The 10,070-nt window shown below is 35.4% G+C and overlaps 1 pseudogene; it reads right to left on the bottom strand.

The window, feature by feature from the left end:
• Nucleotides 1-8,668: 8,668 nt before the first annotated feature.
• On the bottom strand, nucleotides 8,669-9,665 carry LOC138847264 (ribosome biogenesis protein BRX1 homolog pseudogene; annotated as a pseudogene).
• Between the last annotated feature and the right edge of the window lie 405 nt (nucleotides 9,666-10,070).

Genomic DNA, 10,070 nt, shown 5'->3' with positions numbered 1-10,070 from the left:
TTTGTAGTTTTGTTGGAGATGGACAATTCCTCAGAAAATTTCCCATCATTTACATAATTCCTAAATATGCATAATTCCTGATTATGACAATTAGATATTCTATCTCAAATTAGTGCAGTACCAGGGCATATATGTTAGTTACAAGCTGTATCATTGAGTGACAAGTCAATTTCTATATCTGAAGGTTGTAAAAATTAGTAATAGGTAGTTGTATAGATAAGACATCTTGATAAATTTAAATATAGGCCGGCGCCGTGGCTCACTAGGCTAATCCTCTGCCTGCGTTGCCAGCACCACGGGTTCTAGTCCTGGATGGAGCGCTGGTTATGTCCTGGTTGCTCCTCTTCCAGTCCAGCTCTCTGCTGTGGCCTGGGAGTACAGTGGAGGATGGCCTACGTCCTTGGGCTCTGCACCCGCATGGAAGACCAGGAGGAAGCTCCTGGCTCCTGGCTTCAGATCGGTGCAGCGTGCTGGCCGCAACGTGCCATCTGTAGCAGCCACTTGGGTGGTGAATCAACGGAAGGAAGGCCTTTCTCTCTGTCTCTCTCTCACTGTCTAACTCTGCCTGTCCAAAAAAAAAAAAATTTAAATATAATAAATTTTTTTCATATGCTGATTTCTCATAAAATTGTGAGTTTTTTGTTAAGTGTCTAGAATTTGTTCTTAATTTTTCACTGGGCTTGAGGCTATAAGTCAGCTTCTGTCAATGCTGGCTGTGTATTATATAATTATAATAATATAATTTATATATTATATATATTTAATATAATTATATATTATACATAATATATGATTATATATTATAAATATATAATATATATTATATATTATATATTTTATATATTATATATATTATATCATAATATAAAATACAAATATTGATTTCCTGGTTTCTACCCAGAGAAGTTCTGATTTCATTAGTGTGTAGTACACTATGGATATTCTTACATTAATATTGTACACAGTGCTCAATAGATAATTCTTATTACTTTTAGATTATAGTACCAAACTTTGACACTATTACATCTCCAAAGACAAAGTATGCAAATGACAGACATGTCTAGGATGTATAGTTCCTCCTTGCTGGAAAAGATATATAGTCATCATCATCTGTGGGATCAGTTTCCTAACTTAAAAAGCTTTATTGCACAGGATTTAAGATAGGGATCTTGATTCAGATTTCTATATGTAGGAATGTAGTTTTCTCAACATCATTTATTGAAGAGACTGTCCTTTCTCCAGGGAGTGCTTTTAGCACCTTTGTTAAAGATAAATTGGTTGTAGATGCCTAGATTTATTTCTAGGATTTCTATTCCCTTTCATCGCTTTATTTGTCTATTTTTATGCCAATAACAAACTGTTTTGGCTACAGTAGCCCTGTAGTACGTCTTGAAATCTGGTTTTGTGATACCAGTGGATTTGTTTTTATTGTTTAGGATTGTTTTATCTATTGGGTTTTGTATTTGTGTTTTCAGATGAATTTTGGAATTGCTTTTCCTAATGTTATGAAGAATGCCGTTGGTATTTTGATGGGAATTGTGTTGAATATGTAAATTGCTTTGCACATTTGATACTGTTCTTCTAATTAATGAACATGGGAGGTCTTTCCATATGTTTTTGGCTTTTCAATTTCATTAGTATTTTGTAATTTTCATTGTAGAGTTCTTTTATATTCTTGGTTAAATTATCCCAAGGTATTCATTTTTTAAAAATCATAACCAATTAAAGGAAAAATAAATGGAATTCTATGAAACTAAAGCTTCTGCACAGGCTAGGAAACAACCAACAGAGTGAAAAGATAAATGACAGATTGGGAGAAAATATTTCAAAATACTGGTTTGCTGAATGAATAAAACAAAACAAAACAAAGCAAAGCAAACAAACAAGACCCAACTATATACTTCAAAAAGAAACTCACTTCACAGGTAAAGACACTCAAATACTGACAGTGAAGGGATGGAAAAAATATATCATGCAAATGGAAACCAAAAGCAAGCTGGAGCAGCTATACAGAGTAGCAGATAAAACAGAATTTAAATAAAAACCTGTGAAAAGAGACAAGCTCATTATATATTTGTAAGAGGATTGATTCAGCAAAAAAAAAAAAAAAAATACAACCATATCCAACACAAGACCACCCAAAGATAAAAAGCAAATATTAGTGGACACAATGGATAAGTCGATCCCAATACAATAATAGTATGGAACTTCAACAGACAGAACATTTCTCCCAATAGCTACAGAGCACAAATTATTCTTTTCAGCACATGAAACATTTTTCAGGGTAGATATATTAGATCTCACATGAATTCTCAGTAAATTAATAAAGAAACAAACCATGTATCTTCGCATACCACAAAGGAATGAAAAGAGAATTGAACAAGAACAAATAGAAAAAAGAAGTTCCAAGCCTCCAAAAATCATGTCAAAGATAGGAAAATGTTGATTATCCCATTTTGATTAGTATAATTGCATACATGTATTGCAAACATGTATTGAAATATCACATTGTAGTCCATAAATGTGTATTTTTATTGTTGAAAGTTTTTTTTGAAAAAAAAAATACTGTTTATTCTTTTTTCTCTCTCTCTAGGCTATTGAAGCTTTAGAAATTAAATAAGTTGCCCAGTGCAGCAGTGGGCTTACAACCCAGGATTTATGACCACCAATCTCTTTTGTCTCTTCTAAAGTGTATTATCCTACTGCAGCTTATTTTTGTGTGGCATTTTTTAACATTTACCAAAATTAATTTATTATTAAGTTTTTGGAACTGTAGAAAAAACTTATTCCTTATATTGGGTCATATATTGAAATTGGAAAGGCAATATACTTGCATTTAAGTTTATTAGAAATGCAAATAAGAAAAAATTAAAAAGGATCCATTATCCTGCTACTAGAGTTAACACTGGTAGTGAGAAGCCTTCCAGATTTTTCTATGCAGACAATTGTTTATACACACACATATTATTTTTTGCAAAAACATTTTGAAACCTATTAAGATAACATTATTTTAAAGATACTGTCTCATTTGATTCCTATAGTAATAATAACAACTGAAACTCCATGTACTGTTTATTTTTTGTAGATGTTAGAAAAAAATCTTTAAAACCATAGCATGTGATTTGTGTACAAGAAAGTCTTCATTGCATTCTGCATTGTAGGTTAAATCATTAGTGGTGGGTTATTTGGCTTTATGATAGCTAATATCTGAGATAGCTAAGCTTTTAAAATACCATTTCCACTTGTTTCAAAGGCCAAAACTTATTCTAGATAACAATAGATTAAAACCTTACCTATCCCCTTTGCACAATCTGATTCTAACCTTGATAAGAATCAAAGAAAATCCACCTGAAATAATCGATACCATACATCAGAGTGCTTTCCAGGGCAGCGCAAGTGAAAGCCATTAACTCAGTGCAGCGCAAATGCAGCACCATTATAGAGGAGAGTTCTAGGCAGTGTTGATTTAATTTTTCACTCCCACAATCTACCAATATAAATTAGATAAATATCATCCCCGTATTTTATATCAATTACTGCAGTTATTATGTAAGTTTAACCTAGGTTTCACAGGCTCAGGATTGGTGAAGAGCACATGGCACAGAGAGAAAAACACTCTAAATGATGAAGGTATCCTTCATTGTAAACAGCTAGTATTACACACAAAAGTCACTGGAAAAATACTTGCCTCAGACCACTGCTTCACAACTGTAATGAAACACCTGTGCAGAAGGAAAATGAATACCATACCATACCATAAAAACTGTAGAGAAGGCTTTGGTTTCAATAGTCAGCAAATATGAGAAACATAGATTTTTACCTAGCCTTAAATTTACTCAAAGGGGCCAGCACAGTCATGGAAATAGGTTGCAGGTATTTGGAGTCTTGAGTTCCTGTTTGTATATTTTGGGGCAGCACATCATCTGGGATGCAGTTACTCCAGAGACACGGGTCCTCACTGCAGAAGCAATTAGTGTCTTGTTTACACCTGCTCTGAGAATCACGCTTTGTCTCCCAGGTGTGCTTATTTTTCTTTTATTAGTAGAGTCATCCTTCAGCTAGGGAAACTTGATGTCTTATGCCAGTATTGGAATGTTATATTGTAAACAACACCATCGCGATCATCAACATCATCACCATCCTCCTCCTCTTCATCATCATGATCCACATCATGTCAGTTGCTACCATCAACATTATCAATATGGTTCTTTTTGTTGAGATTTTATTTATTTATTTGAGAGACATAGTTACAGACAGAGAGAAGGAGAGACAGAGAGCAAAGTCTTTGATCTGCTGGTTCACTCCCCAAATGGCTGCAATAGCTAGAGCTGGGCCAATCCAAAGCCAGCCAGGAGCTTCTTCTAGGTCTCCCACATGGATGCAGGGGCCCAAGCATCTGGGCCATCTTCCACTGCTTTCTCAGGCCATAGTGGAGAGCTGGATAGGAAGTGGAACAGCTGTGAATCGAACCAGCGCCCATATGGGATGTTGGCACTGCAGGTGGCAGGTTTACAGGCTGTGCCACAGCACCGGCCCTCGATTATGGTACTCATTATTATTTATTCACCATTTGTACAATCAACTAAGTTTAAATGTTTCCTTTAAAAGACTTTTAAAAGAAATTAAAATACTTTAGTAGAACAAATTCCATAGCTTTAGTAGAGGAGGGTTAAATTTGTAAGGAGCATTGGATTTATCACCCTCCTGCTCTACTTTCAGAATGCCAGTGTAGGATGGCAGAAGGTTAAGGAGCATTAGAAGGTGGACTCATAAGAAGTCTTCACTCATATGGGAAGCTTGTTCATAAGAAAATTTCCTAACCAAGACAGATTGAGCATTATGTATGAATATGTATCTAATGAAGAGTTTTACACTAAATTTTGTATTTGGAGATAGTTGTAGATTCAAGTGCAGTTATTAGAAATAATATGGAGAGGTTATTGTACCATTTAGTAAGTTTTCTCCAATGGTAACAGCTTGCAAAATAATTGTACAATGTCAAACCCATAATTCCAACATTAACACAACATATTAATCTTATTCATATTTCTCTAGTTTTACTCATTTGCATTTATATGTATATTTTATTTTGTTCTATGCAACCTTATAAAATATATATGAACATTTAGCCACCACCATAGCTGAAATATAAGCCCTTATATCATCTTTATTTTCTAATTTTATTTTTGAAGGTTTTTATTTAATGAAATCAAGTTTTCAATTGTATAGCTTTTAGGGATATAGTGTTTCTTCCCCCAATTCCCACCCTCCTACCCCCACTCCCATCTCACCTCCCACTCTCTCTCTCATTCCATTTTCTATTAAGATTAATTTTTTTAACTTTTATTTAATGATATAAATTTCCAAAGTACAGCTTATGGATTACAGTGGCTCCCCCCCCCATAACTTCCCTCCCACCTGCAACCCTCCCCTCTCCCATTCCCTCTCCCCTTCCATTCACATCGATTCATTTTCAATTCTTTTTATATACAGAAGATCAGTTTAGTATATATTAAGTAAAGATTTCAACAGTTTGCACCCACACAGAAACACAAAGTGAAAAATATTGTTTGAGTACTAGTTATAGCATTAAATCACAATGTACAGCACATTAAGGACAAAGATCCTACATGAGGAGTAAGTGCACAGTGACTCCTGTTGTTGACTTAACAAATTGACACTCTTGTTTATGGCGTCAGTAATCACCCTAGGCTCTTGTCATGAGTTGCCAAGGCTATGGAAGCCTTTTGAGTTTGTGGACTCTGATCATATTTAGACAAGGTCATAGTCAAAGTGGAAGTTCTGTCCTCCCTTCAGAGAAAGGTACCTCCTTCTTTGATGACCTGTTCTTTCCACTGGGATCTCATTCGTGGAGATTTAAGATTCATTTTTAATTGACTTTATATAGAGAAGATCAACTCTATAGTAAGTAGAGATTTCAACTGTTTGCACCCATACAGACACACAAAGTATAAAGTACAGTTTGAAGACAAGTTTTGCTGTTAATTCTCATAGTACAACTCATTAAGGATAGAGGTCCAACATGGGGAGCAAGTGCACAGTGACTCCTGCTGTTGATTTAACAACTGACACACTTGTTTATGATGCCGGTGATCACCTGATGCTCTTGATGTGAGCTGCCAAAGCTATGGAAGCCTTTTGAGTCCACAAACTCCGTTGGTTTTTAGACAGGGCTGTATGCAAAGTGAAAGTTCTCTCCTCCCTTCAGAGAAAAATAAATCCTTCTTTGATGGCTCCTTTTTTTCCACTGGGATCTCACTCACAGATATCTTTCATGAATAACCATTTTTGCCACTATGTCTTGGCTTTCCATGGCTGAAATTCTCTCATGGGCTTTTTAGCCATATCTGAAAACCTTAGGGGCCGATTCTGAGGTCAGAGTGCTGTTTAGGGTGTTTGTCGTTCTATGAATCTGCTGTGTAGACTGCTTCTCATGTTGGAACTTTCCTTTGAATTCTGATCCCTTTGACTTATGGTCCTATCTATATGATAAATTCCATACTTAATGTGATCACTTTATCACATAATATGAGATTAGTTTCCTGTTAATATCCAAAGGTGATTGGCTATTTTTCTACAGCATCATTTTAATCTTACCAATTTAAACATATTTATGTGTTTTAATCCAATGCAATTATTATGTCATTGATGAAGTTTTTCTTTGTCCTTTGGAATTTTCTTATTTGTCTCTGTTATCTATTTGAAACAGTGCTGAAAGTCTTTAATTCTTTAATACTTTCCTTATAAAATAATGTATCAAGGCATTCTGAACTCATATGTTCCATTCTTCAGATTAGGAACAACCATTTCTCCAAGAAATTTGTTTTCCTTTAATGTGGAATTGATGTATCAAGAGCACAAATTAGGTGATAAAAAAGTGCATTGCTGCTAGATTAGGCATTGTTTCTAGGTATTTTGCTACCTAAAAGAAAGGAACTTCACCATTAAATGCACACACAGTGCAATTTTGGAAACGGTTATCTCATGCAAATTGAATTAAGAGGGAGCTGGTGTATCTTTTTTTATATTGGACAAAATCCAATTTTTGAGACAAAAACTTAAACAAATATATGTTTCCCCAGGGCTGTGGTAACAGAGTACAAAAAAAGTAATGTATCTGAGCAAAACTGAGAGTTTGAAATTTAATTATTGTTTGTAGAGGAACAGTGTTTTTTTCTTTATATTTGTTGAATTCTTTACTTAGGGGAGAGGTAAGCCTATGAGTATAAGATAAACTGAAAATATGTCATTTAAAATTTAAAAAAGAAAAGAATAAGAAAGGAAGGAGGAGGGAGGCTGGGAGTGTGGACAGGAGGGAGAGAAGAATGGGAAGTAACATCTAAAAGTAGCTCCTAAATGTATACATGAAATTTGTTCACCTTACAGAAAAAAGGATACAAATGTAAAAAAAGAAAAAAATGTAATGCATTCATTCTATCTAAACAGATTTCTCCTGTCAGTATATGTATATGTTTATGTATATGTAGGTTGATATTCTTTATAATCTATGGAATCTTTATTTTCTAGTGTCAAAAAGACAAAAACTTAAAAAACTAAGAGGGCTACTATCTAATAATCCAGTTATCAATTCAAGAAGAAGTTATGACAATTGTAAATGTACACGCACCAATGGCAGAACACCCAGTTTTATAAAACAAATGTTAATCAATCTAAAGGGAGACATAGATCCAACACGATAATGTAGAGGGAATTCATTGCATCTTGAAATGTTAATTTCATTTCTATAGATTACTTTTAGATGCTGTCTTTGTTATTGCAGAGCAGGAAGAACATATGGTGTTTGTCCTTTTGGGACTTGCTTATTTCACTAAGTATGATATTGTTCAATTTCATCCATTTTGTGGCAAATGACAGGATTTAAATTTTTTTACCACTATGTAATATTCCATGGTGTACATATCCCATAACTTCTTTATCCAGTCTTCGGTTGATAGGCACTTGGGTTGATTCCAAATCTTAGCTATTAAGAATTGAGCTGCAATAAATATGGGGTTACAGAAAACTCTTTCATATGCTGATGTCATTTCCCTTGGGTAAATTCTGAGGAGTGGGATGGCTGGGTCACATGGTAGGTCTATATTCAAATTTCTGAGGTATCTCCATACTGTCTTGCACAGTGAAGGTACCATGTTACATTCCCACCAACAATGGAATAGGGTTTCTTTTTTTCTACATCCTTGCCAGCATTTGTTGTTTGTTGATTTCTGTATGAAAGCCATTCTAATAGGGATGATGTGAAACCTCTTTGTAGTTTTGATTTACTTTTCCCTGATGGCTAGTGATCCTGAACATTTTTTCATGTGTCTGTTGGCCATTTGGATTTCCTCTTTTGAAAAATGCCTGTTTGAATCCTTTGCCCATTTCTTTTTTTTAATCATTTCTGGTGTTTTTTATTTAGAAAAAAGTAATCATCATTAAGATTTTAAATTTTCCTTCTTTTAAATGTCACACTAAATAGACCTAAGACAGATCTAGAAAATAAAAATATTTACATATTGAGTACAGAATAAATACACAATAACTGAAAATCTAGTTATCCACTGATTGATTTTGCATTCCCTTTGGTCATCTCTGCTTCATTTTCCTTGCCTCTTTGAATCTTTTTCTTTCTTGTTTTCAAATCAACTTAAGGTTCTTATTTTACCCACTGCATTTCTACTGTTTCTCTTTGGCTGGACTAACAAAAACATCTGCAGTGGGATCATGGGGAAGAATGGTTTTTGGCTCTTTCTTAGTTTCTGCACATCCTTCACTTGCTGTTTCTCTCTGTATTTTGCAGCTGTGGTGGATCTTACAATACACTGATCCATGTTTGGTGATGGGTAGTGAGGATTTTCATTTAAAATTGGTCCTCCAAAACTCCCCTGGAAAATCTCTGAGGTTTAAGACAAAACGAGGTCCTATTCTAGAAGAGCAGCATCTTCTTCTATTATCTGAAAGTTCTGAAACCATATCCTATTATCCAAAATGGAGAATGTAAACACATGATCCACAAATGGTTGGCTTTTGGGATGATACTGTGGTGTACTGAAGATCTGATTTAAGAGTTTTTTTTAACGAAGCATAATGTGGCAATTCATCAAAAGCCATTTTGAAAAAGGAATTTAGCAGATGGCCCATGAGGTGAATTGAAAGCCACATATAGAGATCCTGTTTTTTCTTATCTTCAAAATAGATGCATTTAGTGCAGTTTTTCATTTCACAAACCTCATTAATCACAAATAATTTATCTTTATGGTCCATCTCAGTATCTGTTTTAGAATGAGGCATCAGCATCCCCAAGCCTTGCATTAAATGTCTTGTCTTGAAACTTACTCCTCTGCAAGAAGAGATAAGAATCCTTTCCTTGTTTTTCCACTTGCCCTTCCAAACAGGGCCTGGGATACGGTCTCTCTCTTCTTCCTCCACTTCCTCTGTTGTGACACTCTGCTTTGCCTGAAGCATCTTTTTTTTTTTCTTTTTGGCTTCTTTGCCTGAACCCACAACCCCCCATGCCACTTCCTCTTGGTGGCTGCCATCTTGCCTCGCCCTGCCCATTTCTTAACTGAGTTGTTTGTTTTGTTGTTGTTGAGTTTCTTGATCTCTTTATATATTCTGGTTATTAATCCTTTATCAGTTGAATAGTTTGCAAATAATTTCTCCTACTCTATCGATTGCCTCTTCACTTTGCTGAGTGTTTCTTTTTTCAATGCAGAAGCTTCTCAGGTTGATGTAATCCCATTTGTAAATTTTGGTTTTGGGAGGAGGCAAGATGGCGGAATAGGAAGGGAGCACACTGATAGTCCGGGGAGAGATAGTTTAATAAAAGTGGAGATACTGCAGGTTCAAGGAAGAGTAGGGGAGGAAACAGCAGAAGAAACTCTTCCAGAACGCGTGATTCACAGCGGACCTGCGTGGAGAGCGTGGGAGCCCACAGTTCGGGACACCAGCGGCAGACTCAACACAACAGCACTGGAACATGAGGTGAGCTGAACCTCAATAGCCCGAGACACCAGCAGGCAAGCGGAGAGAGGAGACTAGAGGGAACG

Source organism: Oryctolagus cuniculus, chromosome 1, assembly GCF_964237555.1.
Source record: "Oryctolagus cuniculus chromosome 1, mOryCun1.1, whole genome shotgun sequence".
Taxonomy (NCBI): domain Eukaryota; kingdom Metazoa; phylum Chordata; class Mammalia; order Lagomorpha; family Leporidae; genus Oryctolagus; species Oryctolagus cuniculus.
This window is presented reverse-complemented; position numbering and strand designations above follow the sequence as displayed.